Source organism: Hyla sarda, unplaced genomic scaffold (assembly GCF_029499605.1).
Source record: "Hyla sarda isolate aHylSar1 unplaced genomic scaffold, aHylSar1.hap1 scaffold_142, whole genome shotgun sequence".
In the NCBI taxonomy this organism is placed as follows: domain Eukaryota; kingdom Metazoa; phylum Chordata; class Amphibia; order Anura; family Hylidae; genus Hyla; species Hyla sarda.
Window position 1 is genome coordinate 37,300 of NW_026608050.1, and position 23,775 is coordinate 61,074.

The 23,775-nt window shown below is 45.4% G+C and overlaps 6 non-coding genes and 2 pseudogenes across 6 annotated transcripts; all 8 read left to right on the forward strand.

Annotated features, from left to right (window-relative positions):
* Nucleotides 1-2,750: 2,750 nt before the first annotated feature.
* On the forward strand, nucleotides 2,751-2,936 carry LOC130307257 (U2 spliceosomal RNA). Its single transcript, XR_008856459.1, has one exon. It is a non-coding gene; the product is annotated as a U2 spliceosomal RNA (small nuclear RNA).
* Nucleotides 2,937-5,012: 2,076 nt separating this feature from the next.
* LOC130307155 (U2 spliceosomal RNA) lies at nucleotides 5,013-5,203 on the forward strand. Its single transcript, XR_008856366.1, has one exon. It is a non-coding gene; the product is annotated as a U2 spliceosomal RNA (small nuclear RNA).
* A 2,060-nt stretch (nucleotides 5,204-7,263) lies between these two features.
* LOC130307166 (U2 spliceosomal RNA) lies at nucleotides 7,264-7,454 on the forward strand. Its single transcript, XR_008856377.1, has one exon. It is a non-coding gene; the product is annotated as a U2 spliceosomal RNA (small nuclear RNA).
* A 2,081-nt stretch (nucleotides 7,455-9,535) lies between these two features.
* Nucleotides 9,536-9,726, forward strand: LOC130307177 (U2 spliceosomal RNA). The gene has a single exon (XR_008856388.1). It is a non-coding gene; the product is annotated as a U2 spliceosomal RNA (small nuclear RNA).
* Nucleotides 9,727-11,802: 2,076 nt separating this feature from the next.
* LOC130307188 (U2 spliceosomal RNA) lies at nucleotides 11,803-11,993 on the forward strand. The gene has a single exon (XR_008856399.1). It is a non-coding gene; the product is annotated as a U2 spliceosomal RNA (small nuclear RNA).
* A 2,085-nt stretch (nucleotides 11,994-14,078) lies between these two features.
* Nucleotides 14,079-14,269, forward strand: LOC130307201 (U2 spliceosomal RNA). Its single transcript, XR_008856411.1, has one exon. It is a non-coding gene; the product is annotated as a U2 spliceosomal RNA (small nuclear RNA).
* A 4,047-nt stretch (nucleotides 14,270-18,316) lies between these two features.
* LOC130307240 (U2 spliceosomal RNA) lies at nucleotides 18,317-18,493 on the forward strand (annotated as a pseudogene).
* A 2,080-nt stretch (nucleotides 18,494-20,573) lies between these two features.
* Nucleotides 20,574-20,706, forward strand: LOC130307268 (U2 spliceosomal RNA; annotated as a pseudogene).
* The last annotated feature ends 3,069 nt before the right edge of the window (nucleotides 20,707-23,775 follow it).

Sequence of the window (23,775 nt, forward strand, 5' to 3'; positions counted from 1 at the left end):
ATATTAAGAAGTATAAGTTATGGTGTGAGAAGAAAAAAGAATTTTTGGATTTATTGTGTTGGTGGGAGTGGGTTAAAGAAAGAACTAAGGTTTTTTTCAAGAGGGAAGGTTATAAAAGGAAAGCTAGGGAAAGAAAGAAGTATGAATGGCTGAATAAAAGGTTGGGGTTTCTCATTAAGTTGAAAAAGAAGGGATGGAGAGTGGATGGTAAGATTGATGCTGTGAAAAGAGATATAAAGGATTGGTTGAATGAAAGAGGAAAAGAGTTAATGTACCGAGCAAAAGTGGACAAATTGGAGAAGGATGAAAAGTGTTCAAGATATTTTTTTAAGAAAGTGATTGGGAGAAAGGATGATTTAGTGAGTGTGTATGATAAGGATGGTGGTTTGGTGAGAGGCAAAGCTGTACTGAATGTGGTGAAAGAGTTTTATGAGGACTTATATGCAGTCAAACAGTGTGATAGGGGTTTGGCTGAGGAAGTGCTGGAAGTGATTGATAAGAAGGTAGATTGTAATGAGTATGAGAGTTTAATGAGAGAGATTGGAATGGAAGAAATTAAAAGGACGGTTGATAGTATGGCTAAAAATAAGACTCCTGGAGAGGATGGGTTGCCGGCTGAGTTTTATGTGAAATTGTGGGATGTACTGAAGGATGATATGGAGAGTATCTTTAAGTATATGTGGGCTAATGGAAGATTGGTGGAAAGTATGAAGAGTGGGATAGTGGTTTTGATTTATAAGAAAGGGGATGTGAATGATGTAAGGAATTGGAGGCCGATAACTTTGTTGAATGTGGATTATAAAATATTTGCAAAGCTGATTACAAATAGAATGAGGGACGTGATAGAGCAAGTGATTGGGGAGGAGCAAGTGTGTGGTGTGCCAGGAAGAAGAATTAGTGAGAATTTGTGTTTGTTGAGAGATATATTGTGGGATGGTATGTGTAGAAAGCAGGTGGTTCGTGTGTTGTCAATTGATTTTGAAAAAGCTTTTGACCGTTTGTCGCATGGGTTTTTGTTTAAGGTGCTAGTTAAAATGGGGTTTCCAGGTGATTTTGTGAATATTGTGAGAATGTTGTATAAGGAAGTGTATAGTAAGATTCTGATTAATGGATGGATGACTGAGGAGATTAAAGTATGTTCAGGGGTGAGACAGGGATGTCCCTTGTCACCTATTGCTTTTATTTGTGCTATGGAACCATTATTAGAATTATTGCGTAAGGATAAATGTGTGAGAGGTGTGAGAGTTCCGGGGGGTCGTGGTAAAGAGGTTAAAGTGTTGGCTTATATGGATGATGTATGTGTGGTAAGTGAATCTGTTGCAGCTGTAAGAAGATCCAAGTTATTGGTAAGTCTGTTTTGTGGTGCGTCTGGTTTTAAGGTCAATTGGGGAAAGAGTGAATATAAATGTTTTGGTGGTGTGACTCAGAGTGAGGATGTTGGTATGGAAGGGGTGGAAGGGCCTATTCAGGTGTTGGGGGTGAAGATGGATGAACGGTTGGATGGTAGAAATAGTTGGGAGGATGTGGGGAAGAGAGTGCAAAAGAAATTGAATTTTTGGAGATTGAGAGAGTTGTCAATGGTTGGTAAGGTTATGATAGTGAAGAGTGTGATTTTGCCAATACTGTTATATGTTGCTGTTGTGTTTCCGCCAAGTTATATGGTTTTGCGAAAGGTGAAAAGAATGTTATTTGTGTTTTTGTGGGGTACAAAGATGGAAAGAGTTAAGAGAGAGATTGTAATGAAAGATGGTAAAAATGGAGGAATGGACTTTCCGAATGTTGATGTGTATCTGGGTGTGAATATTGTTTTTGCTTTGAAAAGAATGATGGGAGGTGAAAAGAGTTGTGCATGTATGGTGAGATATTTGGGTGGCAGTGTGTTATGTAAATTGGGTTGGTTGGAAAGAGATTTGAGAGTGCCTTATGCTTTTGTGTGTCCTAGTTGGTATGTATATGTGGTGAAATTTTTGGAGAATTATAGGTTGATTGGTGTGGGTCCAGAAGTGTTTGTGAGTAAAAAGAGTATGATTGGGTACATTAAAAAAGAGGAAGTTGAATGTTCAATTAATATGGTGAGAGCTGTAGATGTGGGGAGAGTGTGGAAGAGTATAATGACTGTTGGAGTAACAAATAGACAACGTGAGATAGTATGGCAGAGTTTGCATGGTGCGTTACCGGTAAGAGAATTTCAAAGAAATAGAGGGATTGGAAGGTATGAGAGGTGTCCAAGAGATGAGTGTGATGGGATTGAGAGTGTGATGCATGTATTTTGGAATTGTGAAATGGCGCAAGGTGTGTGGAAAGGGATGAGATTGCTGTTTAAAGAATTGACTGGTATAAGGTATATGTCGTATGATGTGGTTATGTTTGGACTTAGTATGGTAGGGAGAGATAAGGAAAGGGTTTTTTTTGTGTTGCTTGCCATTATTAAAGAAGTACTTTGGGATGTTAGGAATTTATGTGTATTCAAAAGAAAAAACATGTCGGTGGAGGGTTGTATTAAGATGATTCTAGATAGGTTATATGTTGTTTATTTGTGTGATAGGAAGAATTTGGGGGATAAGGATGCTGAGGGGATATGGAAGTTTTTGAAATGGAGATATCTTGTAAGTTTGTAATTGGTGATGGTATTTATGTTTGTTTAAAATTGAAAATAAAAAGAAAGACCTAATGATGAGTTGGACTTTACTTCAGAAAGTCTAAGTGACGAAGTATGGAGTTGGATTTTGATGTTTTAATGTCCAAACCTGAAGGTTTAAAAAAAAAAAAAAAAAAAAAAAAAATCTGTTCTTATCAGTTTAATATCTGATACGTCCCCTATCTGGGGACCATATATTAAATGGATTTTTGAGAACGGGGGCCGATTTCGAAGCTTGCTTCCGTCGCCCTATGCATTGACCCGATATGGCAGTATCTTCGGGTACAGTGCACCACCCCCTTACAGGGTTAAAAAGAAAGATTCCTACTTTCATTGCTACCTGCTTGCTGGCTAGCCAGCTAGCCAGCCCTGTGGGCCTTGCTGCTGCTGCAGCCAAAAAACAAAAGGTGGTGCTGCTGCTGCTTCTGCTTCTGCTTGTGTCTGGCCGCTGTTGGAGCGTCCAGGCACAGGACTTCTGCTGCTGCTGACTAAATGGCCTCCTTAATTGGATCATTTGAGTAGCCAGCACACCTGTGCAGGTAGGGCATGACATGATAGGCAGCTGCCTTGATAGCGGGTGGGTGCTGAATGTTCCTAATTGACAAAATAAGATTAATGCTTATGAAGAAATATAAAATCTCATCCCTTCCCCAATATCGCGCCACACCCCTACCCCTTAATTCCCTGGTTGAACTTGATGGACATATGTCTTTTTTCGACCGTACTAACTATGTAACTATGTAACATAACATGGGGGGGGGGGTCTCCTGGCTGTTCACACAGGTGTGTCATTGCTGTACATTGACCATGCATTGCTTCTGTGGTATTGCAAAGGCAAAGACAAATGCTTCCAGCCATCCATTGCACTAATGGATTGGTCATCAGCTGGCTGTCTATGTCCCGCATCAATATAGACCAAAGTACAGAGGGTTAGGCTATGCTATTGTGCACCTACCTGATGCATCAGAAGGTGCGAGGCCCTTGCTAAATTCTGTGCACAGACTTTGAGATCTATGCTTTAGACTGTATCTAAACCTGCTCCAACATGGACTGACATTCTGGCCTACTTTCAGCCGATGCGACTTGTCTGTCGCTGAACAGTCGCTTTTTATGTATTCAGCACCTATGTATAATGTTGTAAAAAGGCTCTAGAAGCTAAAGTCGCAGAAATGTCACACATATTTGGCCTGCAACTTTCTGTGCGACAAATTCAGACAGGAAAAATCAGTATAAAATCCTTAGAAAATTATCCCCCAGTGTCTCCATCTGCTGGCGGTATTGAATAAGCATTGCTGCACTGATGGGGTATGCATTAGACGAAAAAAAAGAAGAAAAAGAAGAATAATACGCCCAGAAAAGAGGCGAAAAGGAGAAAAACGTAAAAAAACGTGAAAAAAAAGTAAGAGGAAGAGAAGGGAAAAAAAGGTGGAAATGGGTTTAAAAGTGATTTCGGCGGAGAAATATATATATATATATATATATATATATATATATATATATACGCGCACACACACACATATATATAAACGTATTCTCCGTTGAGATATTGCAGCCGCTGCTGTGTCCAGGCCCAGGAGCCTTAGCTATGTGCTGTGATGTCACTCAATACCACTGACATCACTAGGTGTAAACAACATCTCTCCTTTGCTGTGTATGTGACTATGGAGCTGTTTGGTGATGTCGTCTATTATGGCCTTCATAGAAGCAACAGGAGATTGTTGCATCCATCTAGAACCCTCAGAACTACAGTGCTATGATGTCACTCACTTCCACAGGCCTTGCAGAGTGTAAATAACAACAACCCAGCTTTGTTGTGTATGTAACCATAGGGATTTGTGATGTCACCTAGAACCTTCACAGCAGCGACAGCTTTATGAGGAGCATCAGCACTGCTCTGCCTGAGCAGAACCATCACCGCCATAGGTTGTCAAATAACCCGGATTTAACCCACACAGGTAAGTCCAATGGGGTGCAGGCATGTCCTCTATGCTTACAGCTTCCCGTGGGTGTTGGTTTGATACCGTTTGGGGACAGCCAAGGAGGCATCTGCAGGCAACAAAGGTAGGTGTGTGCTTGTGTGTGTGTTTCCTATGCAGATCCTAAGCCCAGTGTCACATGCAAGTAGGAGGAGTAAGAAGGGTTCCTGGCAAATCCGGGTTATGGATTGCATTTAAAAAGGCCCCGTGGGAGTGCAATGGGCCCCTGTCTTGCTGCTTAGCAATAATGGTATGGGTTTAGGTTCTGCTGTGTGTACTGGTGGTTGACTGCCCCCCAGCCCAGAGTGTGCATTGAAAATTGTCTGGCAGCCTCCCTGACAGCAAGCAGTGATAGTGCCCATGAAGGGGACCTTGTTGGGCCCGCCCCTTTCACGGTTATCGCTTCTCGGCCTTTTGGCTAAGATCAAGTGTAGTATCTGTTCTTATCAGTTTAATATCTGATACGTCCCCTATCTGGGGACCATATATTAAATGGATTTTTGAGAACGGGGGCCGATTTCGAAGCTTGCTTCCGTCGCCCTATGCATTGACCCGATATGGCAGTATCTTCGGGTACAGTGCACCACCCCCTTACAGGGTTAAAAAGAAAGATTCCTACTTTCATTGCTACCTGCTTGCTGGCTAGCCAGCTAGCCAGCCCTGTGGGCCTTGCTGCTGCTGCAGCCAAAAAACAAAAGGTGGTGCTGCTTCTGCTTCTGCTTCTGCTTGTGTCTGGCCGCTGTTGGAGCGTCCAGGCACAGGACTTCTGCTGCTGCTGACTAAATGGCCTCCTTAATTGGATCATTTGAGTAGCCAGCACACCTGTGCAGGTAGGGCATGACATGATAGGCAGCTGCCTTGATAGCGGGTGGGTGCTGAATGTTCCTAATTGACAAAATAAGATTAATGCTTATGAAGAAATATAAAATCTCATCCCTTCCCCAATATCGCGCCACACCCCTACCCCTTAATTCCCTGGTTGAACTTGATGGACATATGTCTTTTTTCGACCGTACTAACTATGTAACTATGTAACATAACATGGGGGGGGGGGTCTCCTAGCTGTTCACACAGGTGTGTCATTGCTGTACATTGACCATGCATTGCTTCTGTGGTATTGCAAAGGCAAAGACAAATGTTTCCAGCCATCCATTGCACTAATGGATTGGTCATCAGCTGGCTGTCTATGTCCCGCATCAATATAGACCAAAGTACAGAGGGTTAGGCTATGCTATTGTGCACCTACCTGATGCATCAGAAGGTGCGAGGCCCTTGCTAAATTCTGTGCACAGACTTTGAGATCTATGCTTTAGACTGTATCTAAACCTGCTCCAACATGGACTGACATTCTGGCCTACTTTCAGCCGATGCGACTTGTCTGTCGCTGAACAGTCGCTTTTTATGTATTCAGCACCTATGTATAATGTTGTAAAAAGGCTCTAGAAGCTAAAGTCGCAGAAATGTCACACATATTTGGCCTGCAACTTTCTGTGCGACAAATTCAGACAGGAAAAATCAGTATAAATCCTTAGAAAATTATCCCCCAGTGTCTCCATCTGCTGGCGGTATTGAATAAGCATTGCTGCACTGATGGGGTATGCATTAGACGAAAAAAAAGAAGAAAAAGAAGAATAATACGCCCAGAAAAGAGGCGAAAAGGAGAAAAACGTAAAAAAACGTGAAAAAAAAGTAAGAGGAAGAGAAGGGAAAAAAAAGGTGGAAATGGTTTTAAAAGTGATTTCGGCGGAGAAATATATATATATATATATATATATATGCGCACACACACACATAGATATAAACGTATTCTCCGTTGAGATATTGCAGCCGCTGCTGTGTCCAGGCCCAGGAGCCTTAGCACTGTGCTGTGATGTCACTCAATACCACTGACATCACTAGGTGTAAACAACATCTCTCCTTTGCTGTGTATGTGACTATGGAGCTGTTTGGTGATGTCGTCTATTATGGCCTTCATAGAAGCAACAGGAGATTGTTGCATCCATCTAGAACCCTCAGAACTACAGTGCTATGATGTCACTCACTTCCACAGGCCTTGCAGAGTGTAAACAACAACAACCCAGCTTTGTTGTGTATGTAACCATAGGGATTTGTGATGTCACCTAGAACCTTCACAGCAGCGACAGCTTTATGAGGAGCATCAGCACTGCTCTGCCTGAGCAGAACCATCACCGCCATAGGTTGTCAAATAACCCGGATTTAACCCACACAGGTAAGTCCAATGGGGTGCAGGCATGTCCTCTATGCTTACAGCTTCCCGTGGGTGTTGGTTTGATACCGTTTGGGGACAGCCAAGGAGGCATCTGCAGGCAACAAAGGTAGGTGTGTGCTTGTGTGTGTGTTTCCTATGCAGATCCTAAGCCCAGTGTCACATGCAAGTAGGAGGAGTAAGAAGGGTTCCTGGCAAATCCGGGTTATGGATTGCATTTAAAAAGGCCCCGTGGGAGTGCAATGGGCCCCTGTCTTGCTGCTTAGCAATAATGGTATGGGTTTAGGTTCTGCTGTGTGTACTGGTGGTTGACTGCCCCCCAGCCCAGAGTGTGCATGGAAAATTGTCTGGCAGCCTCCCTGACAGCAAGCAGTGATAGTGCCCATGAAGGGGACCTTGTTGGGCCCGCCCCTTTCAAGGTTATCGCTTCTCGGCCTTTTGGCTAAGATCAAGTGTAGTATCTGTTCTTATCAGTTTAATATCTGATACGTCCCCTATCTGGGGACCATATATTAAATGGATTTTTGAGAACGGGGGCCGATTTCGAAGCTTGCTTCCGTCGCCCTATGCATTGACCCGATATGGCAGTATCTTCGGGTACAGTGCACCACCCCCTTACAGGGTTAAAAAGAAAGATTCCTACTTTCATTGCTACCTGCTTGCTGGCTAGCCAGCTAGCCAGCCCTGTGGGCCTTGCTGCTGCTGCAGCCAAAAAACAAAAGGTGGTGCTGCTGCTGCTTCTGCTTCTGCTTGTGTCTGGCCGCTGTTGGAGCGTCCAGGCACAGGACTTCTGCTGCTGCTGACTAAATGGCCTCCTTAATTGGATCATTTGAGTAGCCAGCACACCTGTGCAGGTAGGGCATGACATGATAGGCAGCTGCCTTGATAGCGGGTGGGTGCTGAATGTTCCTAATTGACAAAATAAGATTAATGCTTATGAAGAAATATAAAATCTCATCCCTTCCCCAATATCGCGCCACACCCCTACCCCTTAATTCCCTGGTTGAACTTGATGGACATATGTCTTTTTTCGACCGTACTAACTATGTAACTATGTAACATAACATGGGGGGGGGGGGGTCTCCTGGCTGTTCACACAGGTGTGTCATTGCTGTACATTGACCATGCATTGCTTCTGTGGTATTGCAAAGGCAAAGACAAATGCTTCCAGACATCCATTGCACTAATGGATTGGTCATCAGCTGGCTGTCTATGTCCCGCATCAATATAGACCAAAGTACAGAGGGTTAGGCTATGCTATTGTGCACCTACCTGATGCATCAGAAGGTGCGAGGCCCTTGCTAAATTCTGTGCACAGACTTTGAGATCTATGCTTTAGACTGTATCTAAACCTGCTCCAACATGGACTGACATTCTGGCCTACTTTCAGCCGATGCGACTTGTCTGTCGCTGAACAGTCGCTTTTTATGTATTCAGCACCTATGTATAATGTTGTAAAAAGGCTCTAGAAGCTAAAGTCGCAGAAATGTCACACATATTTGGCCTGCAACTTTCTGTGCGACAAATTCAGACAGGAAAAATCAGTATAAATCCTTAGAAAATTATCCCCCAGTGTCTCCATCTGCTGGCGGTATTGAATAAGCATTGCTGCACTGATGGGGTATGCATTAGACGAAAAAAAAGAAGAAAAAGAAGAATAATACGCCCAGAAAAGAGGCGAAAAGGAGAAAAACGTAAAAAAACGTGAAAAAAAAGTAAGAGGAAGAGAAGGGAAAAAAAGGTGGAAATGGGTTTAAAAGTGATTTCGGCGGAGAAATATATATATATATATATATATATATATATATATATATATATATACGCGCACACACACACATATATATAAACGTATTCTCCGTTGAGATATTGCAGCCGCTGCTGTGTCCAGGCCCAGGAGCCTTAGCACTGTGCTGTGATGTCACTCAATACCACTGACATCACTAGGTGTAAACAACATCTCTCCTTTGCTGTGTATGTGACTATGGAGCTGTTTGGTGATGTCGTCTATTATGGCCTTCATAGAAGCAACAGGAGATTGTTGCATCCATCTAGAACCCTCAGAACTACAGTGCTATGATGTCACTCACTTCCACAGGCCTTGCAGAGTGTAAACAACAACAACCCAGCTTTGTTGTGTATGTAACCATAGGGATTTGTGATGTCACCTAGAACCTTCACAGCAGCGACAGCTTTATGAGGAGCATCAGCACTGCTCTGCCTGAGCAGAACCATCACCGCCATAGGTTGTCAAATAACCCGGATTTAACCCACACAGGTAAGTCCAATGGGGTGCAGGCATGTCCTCTATGCTTACAGCTTCCCGTGGGTGTTGGTTTGATACCGTTTGGGGACAGCCAAGGAGGCATCTGCAGGCAACAAAGGTAGGTGTGTGCTTGTGTGTGTGTTTCCTATGCAGATCCTAAGCCCAGTGTCACATGCAAGTAGGAGGAGTAAGAAGGGTTCCTGGCAAATCCGGGTTATGGATTGCATTTAAAAAGGCCCCGTGGGAGTGCAATGGGCCCCTGTCTTGCTGCTTAGCAATAATGGTATGGGTTTAGGTTCTGCTGTGTGTACTGGTGGTTGACTGCCCCCCAGCCCAGAGTGTGCATGGAAAATTGTCTGGCAGCCTCCCTGACAGCAAGCAGTGATAGTGCCCATGAAGGGGACCTTGTTGGGCCCGCCCCTTTCACGGTTATCGCTTCTCGGCCTTTTGGCTAAGATCAAGTGTAGTATCTGTTCTTATCAGTTTAATATCTGATACGTCCCCTATCTGGGGACCATATATTAAATGGATTTTTGAGAACGGGGGCCGATTTCGAAGCTTGCTTCCGTCGCCCTATGCATTGACCCGATATGGCAGTATCTTCGGGTACAGTGCACCACCCCCTTACAGGGTTAAAAAGAAAGATTCCTACTTTCATTGCTACCTGCTTGCTGGCTAGCCAGCTAGCCAGCCCTGTGGGCCTTGCTGCTGCTGCAGCCAAAAAACAAAAGGTGGTGCTGCTGCTGCTTCTGCTTCTGCTTGTGTCTGGCCGCTGTTGGAGCGTCCAGGCACAGGACTTCTGCTGCTGCTGACTAAATGGCCTCCTTAATTGGATCATTTGAGTAGCCAGCACACCTGTGCAGGTAGGGCATGACATGATAGGCAGCTGCCTTGATAGCGGGTGGGTGCTGAATGTTCCTAATTGACAAAATAAGATTAATGCTTATGAAGAAATATAAAATCTCATCCCTTCCCCAATATCGCGCCACACCCCTACCCCTTAATTCCCTGGTTGAACTTGATGGACATATGTCTTTTTTCGACCGTACCAGCTATGTAACTATGTAACATAACATGGGGGGGGGGGGTCTCCTGGCTGTTCACACAGGTGTGTCATTGCTGTACATTGACCATGCATTGCTTCTGTGGTATTGCAAAGGCAAAGACAAATGCTTCCAGCCATCCATTGCACTAATGGATTGGTCATCAGCTGGCTGTCTATGTCCCGCATCAATATAGACCAAAGTACAGAGGGTTAGGCTATGCTATTGTGCACCTACCTGATGCATCAGAAGGTGCGAGGCCCTTGCTAAATTCTGTGCACAGACTTTGAGATCTATGCTTTAGACTGTATCTAAACCTGCTCCAACATGGACTGACATTCTGGCCTACTTTCAGCCGATGCGACTTGTCTGTCGCTGAACAGTCGCTTTTTATGTATTCAGCACCTATGTATAATGTTGTAAAAAGGCTCTAGAAGCTAAAGTCGCAGAAATGTCACACATATTTGGCCTGCAACTTTCTGTGCGACAAATTCAGACAGGAAAAATCAGTATAAATCCTTAGAAAATTATCCCCCAGTGTCTCCATCTGCTGGCGGTATTGAATAAGCATTGCTGCACTGATGGGGTATGCATTAGACGAAAAAAAAGAAGAAAAAGAAGAATAATACGCCCAGAAAAGAGGCGAAAAGGAGAAAAACGTAAAAAAACGTGAAAAAAAAGTAAGAGGAAGAGAAGGGAAAAAAAGGTGGAAATGGGTTTAAAAGTGATTTCGGCGGAGAAATATATATATATATATATATATATATATATATATATATATACGCGCACACACACACATATATATAAACGTATTCTCCGTTGAGATATTGCAGCCGCTGCTGTGTCCAGGCCCAGGAGCCTTAGCACTGTGCTGTGATGTCACTCAATACCACTGACATCACTAGGTGTAAACAACATCTCTCCTTTGCTGTGTATGTGACTATGGAGCTGTTTGGTGATGTCGTCTATTATGGCCTTCATAGAAGCAACAGGAGATTGTTGCATCCATCTAGAACCCTCAGAACTACAGTGCTATGATGTCACTCACTTCCACAGGCCTTGCAGAGTGTAAACAACAACAACCCAGCTTTGTTGTGTATGTAACCATAGGGATTTGTGATGTCACCTAGAACCTTCACAGCAGCGACAGCTTTATGAGGAGCATCAGCACTGCTCTGCCTGAGCAGAACCATCACCGCCATAGGTTGTCAAATAACCCGGATTTAACCCACACAGGTAAGTCCAATGGGGTGCAGGCATGTCCTCTATGCTTACAGCTTCCCGTGGGTGTTGGTTTGATACCATTTGGGGACAGCCAAGGAGGCATCTGCAGGCAACAAAGGTAGGTGTGTGCTTGTGTGTGTGTTTCCTATGCAGATCCTAAGCCCAGTGTCACATGCAAGTAGGAGGAGTAAGAAGGGTTCCTGGCAAATCCGGGTTATGGATTGCATTTAAAAAGGCCCCGTGGGAGTGCAATGGGCCCCTGTCTTGCTGCTTAGCAATAATGGTATGGGTTTAGGTTCTGCTGTGTGTACTGGTGGTTGACTGCCCCCCAGCCCAGAGTGTGCATGGAAAATTGTCTGGCAGCCTCCCTGACAGCAAGCAGTGATAGTGCCCATGAAGGGGACCTTGTTGGGCCCGCCCCTTTCACGGTTATCGCTTCTCGGCCTTTTGGCTAAGATCAAGTGTAGTATCTGTTCTTATCAGTTTAATATCTGATACGTCCCCTATCTGGGGACCATATATTAAATGGATTTTTGAGAACGGGGGCCGATTTCGAAGCTTGCTTCCGTCGCCCTATGCATTGACCCGATATGGCAGTATCTTCGGGTACAGTGCACCACCCCCTTACAGGGTTAAAAAGAAAGATTCCTACTTTCATTGCTACCTGCTAGCTGGCTAGCCAGCTAGCCAGCCCTGTGGGCCTTGCTGCTGCTGCAGCCAAAAAACAAAAGGTGGTGCTGCTGCTGCTTCTGCTTCTGCTTGTGTCTGGCCGCTGTTGGAGCGTCCAGGCACAGGACTTCTGCTGCTGCTGACTAAATGGCCTCCTTAATTGGATCATTTGAGTAGCCAGCACACCTGTGCAGGTAGGGCATGACATGATAGGCAGCTGCCTTGATAGCGGGTGGGTGCTGAATGTTCCTAATTGACAAAATAAGATTAATGCTTATGAAGAAATATAAAATCTCATCCCTTCCCCAATATCGCGCCACACCCCTACCCCTTAATTCCCTGGTTGAACTTGATGGACATATGTCTTTTTTCGACCGTACTAACTATGTAACTATGTAACATAACATGGGGGGGGGGGGGTCTCCTGGCTGTTCACACAGGTGTGTCATTGCTGTACATTGACCATGCATTGCTTCTGTGGTATTGCAAAGGCAAAGACAAATGCTTCCAGCCATCCATTGCACTAATGGATTGGTCATCAGCTGGCTGTCTATGTCCCGCATCAATATAGACCAAAGTACAGAGGGTTAGGCTATGCTATTGTGCACCTACCTGATGCATCAGAAGGTGCGAGGCCCTTGCTAAATTCTGTGCACAGACTTTGAGATCTATGCTTTAGACTGTATCTAAACCTGCTCCAACATGGACTGACATTCTGGCCTACTTTCAGCCGATGCGACTTGTCTGTCGCTGAACAGTCGCTTTTTATGTATTCAGCACCTATGTATAATGTTGTAAAAAGGCTCTAGAAGCTAAAGTCGCAGAAATGTCACACATATTTGGCCTGCAACTTTCTGTGCGACAAATTCAGACAGGAAAAATCAGTATAAATCCTTAGAAAATTATCCCCCAGTGTCTCCATCTGCTGGCGGTATTGAATAAGCATTGCTGCACTGATGGGGTATGCATTAGACGAAAAAAAAGAAGAAAAAGAAGAATAATACGCCCAGAAAAGAGGCGAAAAGGAGAAAAACGTAAAAAAACGTGAAAAAAAAGTAAGAGGAAGAGAAGGGAAAAAAAGGTGGAAATGGGTTTAAAAGTGATTTCGGCGGAGAAATATATATATATATATATATATATATATATATATATATATATATATATACGCGCACACACACACATATATATAAACGTATTCTCCGTTGAGATATTGCAGCCGCTGCTGTGTCCAGGCCCAGGAGCCTTAGCACTGTGCTGTGATGTCACTCAATACCACTGACATCACTAGGTGTAAACAACATCTCTCCTTTGCTGTGTATGTGACTATGGAGCTGTTTGGTGATGTCGTCTATTATGGCCTTCATAGAAGCAACAGGAGATTGTTGCATCCATCTAGAACCCTCAGAACTACAGTGCTATGATGTCACTCACTTCCACAGGCCTTGCAGAGTGTAAACAACAACAACCCAGCTTTGTTGTGTATGTAACCATAGGGATTTGTGATGTCACCTAGAACCTTCACAGCAGCGACAGCTTTATGAGGAGCATCAGCACTGCTCTGCCTGAGCAGAACCATCACCGCCATAGGTTGTCAAATAACCCGGATTTAACCCACACAGGTAAGTCCAATGGGGTGCAGGCATGTCCTCTATGCTTACAGCTTCCCGTGGGTGTTGGTTTGATACCGTTTGGGGACAGCCAAGGAGGCATCTGCAGGCAACAAAGGTAGGTGTGTGCTTGTGTGTGTGTTTCCTATGCAGATCCTAAGCCCAGTGTCACATGCAAGTAGGAGGAGTAAGAAGGGTTCCTGGCAAATCCGGGTTATGGATTGCATTTAAAAAGGCCCCGTGGGAGTGCAATGGGCCCCTGTCTTGCTGCTTAGCAATAATGGTATGGGTTTAGGTTCTGCTGTGTGTACTGGTGGTTGACTGCCCCCCAGCCCAGAGTGTGCATGGAAAATTGTCTGGCAGCCTCCCTGACAGCAAGCAGTGATAGTGCCCATGAAGGGGACCTTGTTGGGCCCGCCCCTTTCACGGTTATCGCTTCTCGGCCTTTTGGCTAAGATCAAGTGTAGTATCTGTTCTTATCAGTTTAATATCTGATACGTCCCCTATCTGGGGACCATATATTAAATGGATTTTTGAGAACGGGGGCCGATTTCGAAGCTTGCTTCCGTCGCCCTATGCATTGACCCGATATGGCAGTATCTTCGGGTACAGTGCACCACCCCCTTACAGGGTTAAAAAGAAAGATTCCTACTTTCATTGCTACCTGCTTGCTGGCTAGCCAGCTAGCCAGCCCTGTGGGCCTTGCTGCTGCTGCAGCCAAAAAACAAAAGGTGGTGCTGCTGCTGCTTCTGCTTCTGCTTGTGTCTGGCCGCTGTTGGAGCGTCCAGGCACAGGACTTCTGCTGCTGCTGACTAAATGGCCTCCTTAATTGGATCATTTGAGTAGCCAGCACACCTGTGCAGGTAGGGCATGACATGATAGGCAGCTGCCTTGATAGCGGGTGGGTGCTGAATGTTCCTAATTGACAAAATAAGATTAATGCTTATGAAGAAATATAAAATCTCATCCCTTCCCCAATATCGCGCCACACCCCTACCCCTTAATTCCCTGGTTGAACTTGATGGACATATGTCTTTTTTCGACCGTACTAACTATGTAACTATGTAACATAACATGGGGGGGGGGGTCTCCTGGCTGTTCACACAGGTGTGTCATTGCTGTACATTGACCATGCATTGCTTCTGTGGTATTGCAAAGGCAAAGACAAATGCTTCCAGCCATCCATTGCACTAATGGATTGGTCATCAGCTGGCTGTCTATGTCCCGCATCAATATAGACCAAAGTACAGAGGGTTAGGCTATGCTATTGTGCACCTACCTGATGCATCAGAAGGTGCGAGGCCCTTGCTAAATTCTGTGCACAGACTTTGAGATCTATGCTTTAGACTGTATCTAAACCTGCTCCAACATGGACTGACATTCTGGCCTACTTTCAGCCTATGCGACTTGTCTGTCGCTGAACAGTCGCTTTTTATGTATTCAGCACCTATGTATAATGTTGTAAAAAGGCTCTAGAAGCTAAAGTCGCAGAAATGTCACACATATTTGGCCTGCAACTTTCTGTGCGACAAATTCAGACAGGAAAAATCAGTATAAATCCTTAGAAAATTATCCCCCAGTGTCTCCATCTGCTGGCGGTATTGAATAAGCATTGCTGCACTGATGGGGTATGCATTAGACGAAAAAAAAGAAGAAAAAGAAGAATAATACGCCCAGAAAAGAGGCGAAAAGGAGAAAAACGTAAAAAAACGTGAAAAAAAAGTAAGAGGAAGAGAAGGGAAAAAAAGGTGGAAATGGGTTTAAAAGTGATTTCGGCGGAGAAATATATATATATATATATATATATATATATATATATATATATATACGCGCACACACACACATATATATAAACGTATTCTCCGTTGAGATATTGCAGCCGCTGCTGTGTCCAGGCCCAGGAGCCTTAGCACTGTGCTGTGATGTCACTCAATACCACTGACATCACTAGGTGTAAACAACATCTCTCCTTTGCTGTGTATGTGACTATGGAGCTGTTTGGTGATGTCGTCTATTATGGCCTTCATAGAAGCAACAGGAGATTGTTGCATCCATCTAGAACCCTCAGAACTACAGTGCTATGATGTCACTCACTTCCACAGGCCTTGCAGAGTGTAAACAACAACAACCCAGCTTTGTTGTGTATGTAACCATAGGGATTTGTGATGTCACCTAGAACCTTCACAGCAGCGACAGCTTTATGAGGAGCATCAGCACTGCTCTGCCTGAGCAGAACCATCACCGCCATAGGTTGTCAAATAACCCGGATTTAACCCACACAGGTAAGTCCAATGGGGTGCAGGCATGTCCTCTATGCTTACAGCTTCCCGTGGGTGTTGGTTTGATACCGTTTGGGGACAGCCAAGGAGGCATCTGCAGGCAACAAAGGTAGGTGTGTGCTTGTGTGTGTGTTTCCTATGCAGATCCTAAGCCCAGTGTCACATGCAAGTAGGAGGAGTAAGAAGGGTTCCTGGCAAATCCGGGTTATGGATTGCATTTAAAAAGGCCCCGTGGGAGTGCAATGGGCCCCTGTCTTGCTGCTTAGCAATAATGGTATGGGTTTAGGTTCTGCTGTGTGTACTGGTGGTTGACTGCCCCCCAGCCCAGAGTGTGCATGGAAAATTGTCTGGCAGCCTCCCTGACAGCAAGCAGTGATAGTGCCCATGAAGGGGACCTTGTTGGGCCCGCCCCTTTCACGGTTATCGCTTCTCGGCCTTTTGGCTAAGATCAAGTGTAGTATCGGGCCGCGCCGCCCTGGTCAGCTTAGATCAGGAGAAGGCGTTCGACCGTGTCTCCCACGCATTCATGGACAGGGTTTTGCGCAGGCTGGGTCTGGGGAAGATGTTTTGCTCTTTTGTTAACGTTATGTATTTTGACATTTACAGCACGGTGTTGGTGAACGGCTGGAAGACTGACCCCTTTCCTATTCTTTCAGGGGTTAGACAAGGCTGCCCTCTTTCACCTCTCCTTTTTGTTTGTGTTATAGAGCTCTTCGCTGAGACTATCCGGCAGAATGGAGAGATCAGAGGGATCACCGCACCAGGACCAGATCGCCACGAGGTCAAGTGCTCGCTCTACATGGACGACGTGACCGTCTTCTGCGCTGACCAGCGTTCGGTGACTGCACTCGTCCAGACCTGCGAGGACTTCGGCAGAGCTTCGGGGGCAAAAGTCAACTGCGGGAAGTCGGAGGCCATGCTCTTCGGGGAGTGGCACCTGGCTTCTTCCGCCCCCTTCCCCTTTACTATTAAGCCGGACTTCATTCAAATTCTTGGAGTCTGGTTCGGGAAGGAAGGAGCGGCCCTTAAGTCTTGACAAGACCGACTAGGAAGGATAAACTCAAAGATCGGACTGTGGAGCTCCAGAAAGCTCACGATGGAAGGCAAGGCACTTGTCCTGCGGAGTGAAGTTTTGCCTGTGCTCCAATATACCGCACAGGCCTGGCCTCCCCATACCACCGTTTGCAAGGCCATCACCCGGACAGTGTTTGGCTTCGTCTGGGGCAAAATGGACAGAGTCAAGAGGACCGTGATGTACAAGGAACCCCGCAAGGGTGGGAAGGGAATACCCGACATCCCCGCTCTGCTGAGGGCCTCCTTTGCATGTGTCACGGTGCAGCGGACTCTTGTTGAAAAGACTGGCTCAGCGGGCAGGTCCATGTCTCGCTTGTTTCTCATGCCCCTTTGGAGACAGCTGGGCTGGGACAAGTGGGACAGCTCCATCCCTTACAACTGGAACACTCCCTGGTTCTATGGGGATGTTGTCCGGTTTGTGAGGGAGCACCAGCTGGAAGGACTGAAACCCGACCTATGGAAGCCGAAGACAATCCACAAGCTCATCCGAGCTAAGGACTTGACCGAGCTGGTTCCGGGACTCCCCGCAGCCACTGCAGAGACAGTTTGGAACAATGTGGCCTCAAAGCGGCTTACCAATGGACACAAGGACTTGTCGTGGATGGCCGTCATGGGAGGTCTCTCTCTCAGGTCATTCATGCATGCCCGCAACCTGTGCAAGACCCGGTACTGCCCCCGTTGCCCCTACGTGGAGGAAACATCTTTCCACGTGTTTTGGCAGTGCCCCTTTGCACAGGGTCTGTTGGACGCCCTAGAACAGGAACTCAGAGACTCAGTGCCCAGGAGCTGCCTATCGTACCATTCGGTGCTTTACGGCCTGTTCCCTGGGACCCACGACGTGGAGGCCATCCAGGAGGCCTGGCGCCTTATGAACTGTTTTAAGGACGCAGTGTGGCTTGCCAGGAACCGCCTCGTGATCAACAGGGAAAACATGTCCGTCCGGGACTGCCGCAGGTTCATCAAGAACCTGCTCAGAGACTATTCCATCTTGGACAGCTCGGCCGTTGATGAGGAAGAAGAGGAGTGAAGACCCCTCTCCTTCTCCCATGTCTCCCTGAAGATACAGCCCAACAGTTTGGCCCTGTGATCCGCCCCCTCCCTACCCCCACATAGTCGCCCACACCCCTACCCCGATCACAGATTGTATTATTTGGTTTTTGCTTGATCTCTTGTGCCTTTATATTGCAGGATTGAGCTGAATGTTAGAGTAGCATGGTGTGCGATGTATAGCTTAGGGAACCTTTGCTGTGTATTGTACTATCATGCTTTGTGTGACTGTAATTTATTGTACGACTTGTAATGACTGAACGGAAAATAAAGCTCTTTCAATCAAAAAAAAATCTGTTCTTATCAGTTTAATATCTGATACGTCCCCTATCTGGGGACCATATATTAAATGGATTTTTGAGAACGGGGGCCGATTTCGAAGCTTGCTTCCGTCGCCCTATGCATTGACCCGATATGGCAGTATCTTCGGGTACAGTGCACCACCCCCTTACAGGGTTAAAAAGAAAGATTCCTACTTTCATTGCTACCTGCTTGCTGGCTAGCCAGCTAGCCAGCCCTGTGGGCCTTGCTGCTGCTGCAGCCAAAAAACAAAAGGTGGTGCTGCTGCTGCTTCTGCTTCTGCTTGTGTCTGGCCGCTGTTGGAGCGTCCAGGCACAGGACTTCTGCTGCTGCTGACTAAATGGCCTCCTTAATTGGATCATTTGAGTAGCCAGCACACCTGTGCAGGTAGGGCATGACATGATAGGCAGCTGCCTTGATAGCGGGTGGGTGCTGAATGTTCCTAATTGACAAAATAAGATTAATGCTTATGAAGAAATATAAAATCTCATCCCTTCCCCAATATCGCGCCACACCCCTACCCCTTAATTCCCTGGTTGAACTTGATGGACATATGTCTTTTTTCGACCGTACTAACTATGTAACTATGTAACATAACATGGGGGGGGGGGGTCTCCTGGCTGTTCACACAGGTGTGTCATTGCTGTACATTGACCATGCATTGCTTCTGTGGTATTGCAAAGGCAAAGACAAATGCTTCCAGCCATCCATTGCACTAATGGATTGGTCATCAGCTGGCTGTCTATGTCCCGCATCAATATAGACCAAAGTACAGAGGGTTAGGCTATGCTATTGTGCACCTACCTGATGCATCAGAAGGTGCGAGGCCCTTGCTAAATTCTGTGCACAGACTTTGAGATCTATGCTTTAGACTGTATCTAAACCTGCTCCAACATGGACTGACATTCTGGCCTACTTTCAGCCGATGCGACTTGTCTGTCGCTGAACAGTCGCTTTTTATGTATTCAGCACCTATGTATAATGTTGTAAAAAGGCTCTAGAAGCTAAAGTCGCAGAAATGTCACACATATTTGGCCTGCAACTTTCTGTGCGACAAATTCAGACAGGAAAAATCAGTATAAATCCTTAGAAAATTATCCCCCAGTGTCTCCATCTGCTGGCGGTATTGAATAAGCATTGCTGCACTGATGGGGTATGCATTAGACGAAAAAAAAGAAGAAAAAGAAGAATAATACGCCCAGAAAAGAGGCGAAAAGGAGAAAAACGTAAAAAAACGTGAAAAAAAAGTAAGAGGAAGAGAAGGGAAAAAAAGGTGGAAATGGGTTTAAAAGGGATTTCGGCGGAGAAATATATATATATATATATATATATATATATATATATATATATATACGCGCACACACACACATATATATAAACGTATTCTCCGTTGAGATATTGCAGCCGCTGCTGTGTCCAGGCCCAGGAGCCTTAGCACTGTGCTGTGATGTCACTCAATACCACTGACATCACTAGGTGTAAACAACATCTCTCCTTTGCTGTGTATGTGACTATGGAGCTGTTTGGTGATGTCGTCTATTATGGCCTTCATAGAAGCAACAGGAGATTGTTGCATCCATCTAGAACCCTCAGAACTACAGTGCTATGATGTCACTCACTTCCACAGGCCTTGCAGAGTGTAAACAACAACAACCCAGCTTTGTTGTGTATGTAACCATAGGGATTTGTGATGTCACCTAGAACCTTCACAGCAGCGACAGCTTTATGAGGAGCATCAGCACTGCTCTGCCTGAGCAGAACCATCACCGCCATAGGTTGTCAAATAACCCGGATTTAACCCACACAGGTAAGTCCAATGGGGTGCAGGCATGTCCTCTATGCTTACAGCTTCCCGTGGGTGTTGGTTTGATACCGTTTGGGGACAGCCAAGGAGGCATCTGCAGGCAACAAAGGTAGGTGTGTGCTTGTGTGTGTGTTTCCTATGCAGATCCTAAGCCCAGTGTCACATGCAAGTAGGAGGAGTAAGAAGGGTTCCTGGCAAATCCGGGTTATGGATTGCATTTAAAAAGGCCCCGTGGGAGTGCAATGGGCCCCTGTCTTGCTGCTTAGCAATAATGGTATGGGTTTAGGTTCTGCTGTGTGTACTGGTGGTTGACTGCCCCCCAGCCCAGAGTGTGCATGGAAAATTGTCTGGCAGCCTCCCTGACAGCAAGCAGTGATAGTGCCCATGAAGGGGACCTTGTTGGGCCCGCCCCTTTCACGGTTATCGCTTCTCGGCCTTTTGGCTAAGATCAAGTGTAGTAATACAGGAGATCTGGTCAGAAGGTACTCGGGTACCCCTCTCCTCGGCCTTGTGGGATCGCCCAGGTTTATTGCCTGGGCTTCACCCACTTGTTGCTATTGGGGAGAGGGCCTAGTCCCAGGGTAACGAGTAGCGATCGCCTCTCAAGACCTTCGGGTGGAGAGAGGTTAGAACCATGGATGATGATCCGGATCCAGGTTCTGTGCCGGCATACGCAAGGATCAAAAACACCGTGAGAGTCATTCTCACGGATGATACCAAAAGGGCGGACGATTTGAAATTCGTAGTAGAGGACGTGCTCGGAGGAGTTTTCGGAATACAGAAGGGCGAGATATTGGCAATCCAGGACTACCCGAAGCGTAAAATTTTTGATGTGACGTTCACACAAAATGGCATCCACAGAGATTTTGTTACCAGAGCTGCTGCGAGTAAAGACAAAAAGCTTCAGGGTGTCCGGATTATTGAGCACGTTCTAGACGATATTAAGCTGGTGGTAGTAAAGATGTATTCCCCTTTCGCCAACCTACACGATGTTGAGTTGTTTTTACAAGTCTATTTTAGTAAGGTTGAGTGCAGAGGAAAAATCATGAACAGCTGTGGCATCTGGACATCTAAGTGGAGATTTCAGGTTACATGCAAAAAAGATGACAGATTGCCAGGGGGAATACAACTACCACCAGCTCGTTTTAAAATAAATAATATGTGTGGCGACCTCTTTTATGCGGGGATGCCAAGCTACTGCAGGAAGTGTCACAGATATGGACACACAAAAGAAAACTGTGAAAGTACATGCAAAAAATGTGGTAGCACACAGCACGAGACAGAGAAATGCACAAGAGGAGGGAGGTGCAATTTCTGTCAACAATTCGGTCACCTTTTCTCCTCTTGTCCCCACAGACATAGGACGGAGCAGCAGTGGCAACCCTGGAGGCAGCAAGGACAGCAACCGGGACACCAGCCGAGGCAAGCAGAGCCAGTGATTACCCCCCCACAAGAGGTAAGCGGTGAGATGGAGAAGGAGAAAGACCCCCCTCAGGCAAAAGGAGGGGACCCTAAAGAGCAGAGGATGGCCAAAAAACGTGCAAGTGGTGAAAAAACTGGCCCCCAGGAGCATGCTGGGTTAAGAGAGGAGCAGAATCCGCTCCTCAGCAACCTCTGGCTCAGGGTCCCCCTGAGAGCGATGATCCGGGTGGAGAGGTGAAGGTTAAAAGGCGGAGGGGCTCCAGAAGACTCTATTCGGAGGCGGTCCAGGGGGAGCCGATGGAAGTACCTGCGGATGCAGGGAACCCAAGTGACGTTCCTCCACAGGTCCCCATAGGGGATACCCCCCCCTCCTCCCTGCCAGGAGGAGGTTTCAGGGGTGACCGTCTCTGAGGTACCAGAGACGGAGCTAAGTGAACACCCGACCCCTATGGAGGGGCAAGAGGTGGAAGAACCCAATGAGTCTGGAGCCCTGATTGCCAGGATGCCCGAGAACAACTATGCCTCAATCAAGATGGAGGAGGGGGGTCGGCTGAGTGATGGTGCCTCCTCTCCTGCTTCCTCTATGCGTACAGTTGAGTCAGATTTTGGGGGGTATGAGGCTTCGGAGGGGGAATCAGAGGTGTAAGACGTTTTCTTGTACATTCCCATGGCTGAGTTGTCCGGTCTGTCCTTGAACGTGAGAAGTGTGAGCGCCAGAGTAAGAAGGGTTGCCCTATTTAATTACTTGTCGGTTTTTGCTGCTTCCGTCCTTTTCCTGCAGGAATGTGGCATCCCGCACAGATTAAATTATAAAGAATATGAAGATGATTGGGTGCACGGTCCATCAGTCTGGTCTGGATCAAATGAGTCCAGATCAGCAGGGGTCGCCATACTTTTTAAAGGGAACGTTTTAATTGAGAGTTTTAACGAAATTTTACCAGGCAGAATTTTATTGGTCAGCGCTTTTATTAATGGTATTAAATGGCAGTTTTTAAATTTTTATGGTTCTCCTGATAAGAATGAAAGAATAAAAATGTTGGAGATTTTACCCCTTTTTATTAACAATTCTAGTCCTCTTGTTTTATCAGGTGATTTTAATTGTATTTTAAGGGGAGAACGCCGTTTTTCGAACGCAGTGAGTAGGAACTATGATAAGACGTCTTTTATGTTAAAAAACTTGATTTTAGATTTTAATCTCACTGATGTTTTTAAAAAATGTAATTTTAACGTACCAGAGGAAGACGGTGTTACCTGGAGCAATGCAAGCTGTAGCTCCAGGATAGATTTTATTTTTTGTTCTTATCAAGTACTGCCTTTTAATTGTGATCTTTTTACCAATGTTTTTTCTGACCATAAATTATTGTATTTTAAAGTTAAAAGTGATTTTAAAAGGAGAACTGGTAGGAATGCCTGGAAGTTAAACGTGTCCCTTTTAGAAGATCCGCAGGTTTTATCAGATTTTATCACCTTTTACAAGGAATGCAGACGAGTAAAAGACCCCAACACTCCCACCAGTATCTGGTGGGAAAAAATGAAACTAAAAATAAAAGAATTTTTTATCCGTGTTGGGGTTAGGAAAGCTAAAGAAAAACGTGAATTTTATAATATCCTAAATACTCGTCTGCAAACCCTGTACAAATTCAGAGCACATGGGATGGAGGTGGAGAAGGAGGTACATGATCTTAAAAAAGAAATAACTAAGTGCCTGGAGCAGAAAGGAAAAGAAATTATCTTTAGGTCTCGAATACAGCATCTTGAGGAAAACGAGACCTGCTCCAGGTATTTTTTTAAGAAAATACATGAAAATAGAAGGTTAATAGAAAACATTGAAGGAGTGAATGATGTACAGGGTATTTTAATAAAGGTGCAAGAGTTTTATACTGATCTTTTTAATGTAAAACACATTGATGAATGTTTTATGAATGACTCGTTAAAGGAGATCACCAATTTTTTAGATCCTGTCTCACAGTCTTTTTTATTGCAGAATATTTCAGAGCAGGAGATTTTAGAGACCGTCAAGAGTTTTAAAACAGGTAAAGTGCCTGGGCCGGATGGTATACCCATTGAATTTTATGTTACTTTTTATGGTATTTTAAAAGAAGATTTGTTCTCCCTTTTTACGGAAGTCTTTAAGTCTAAAATCCTCCCAGGCTCATGGAAGAAGGGTGATGTCTCCCTGCTATTCAAAAAGGGAGACCGGTC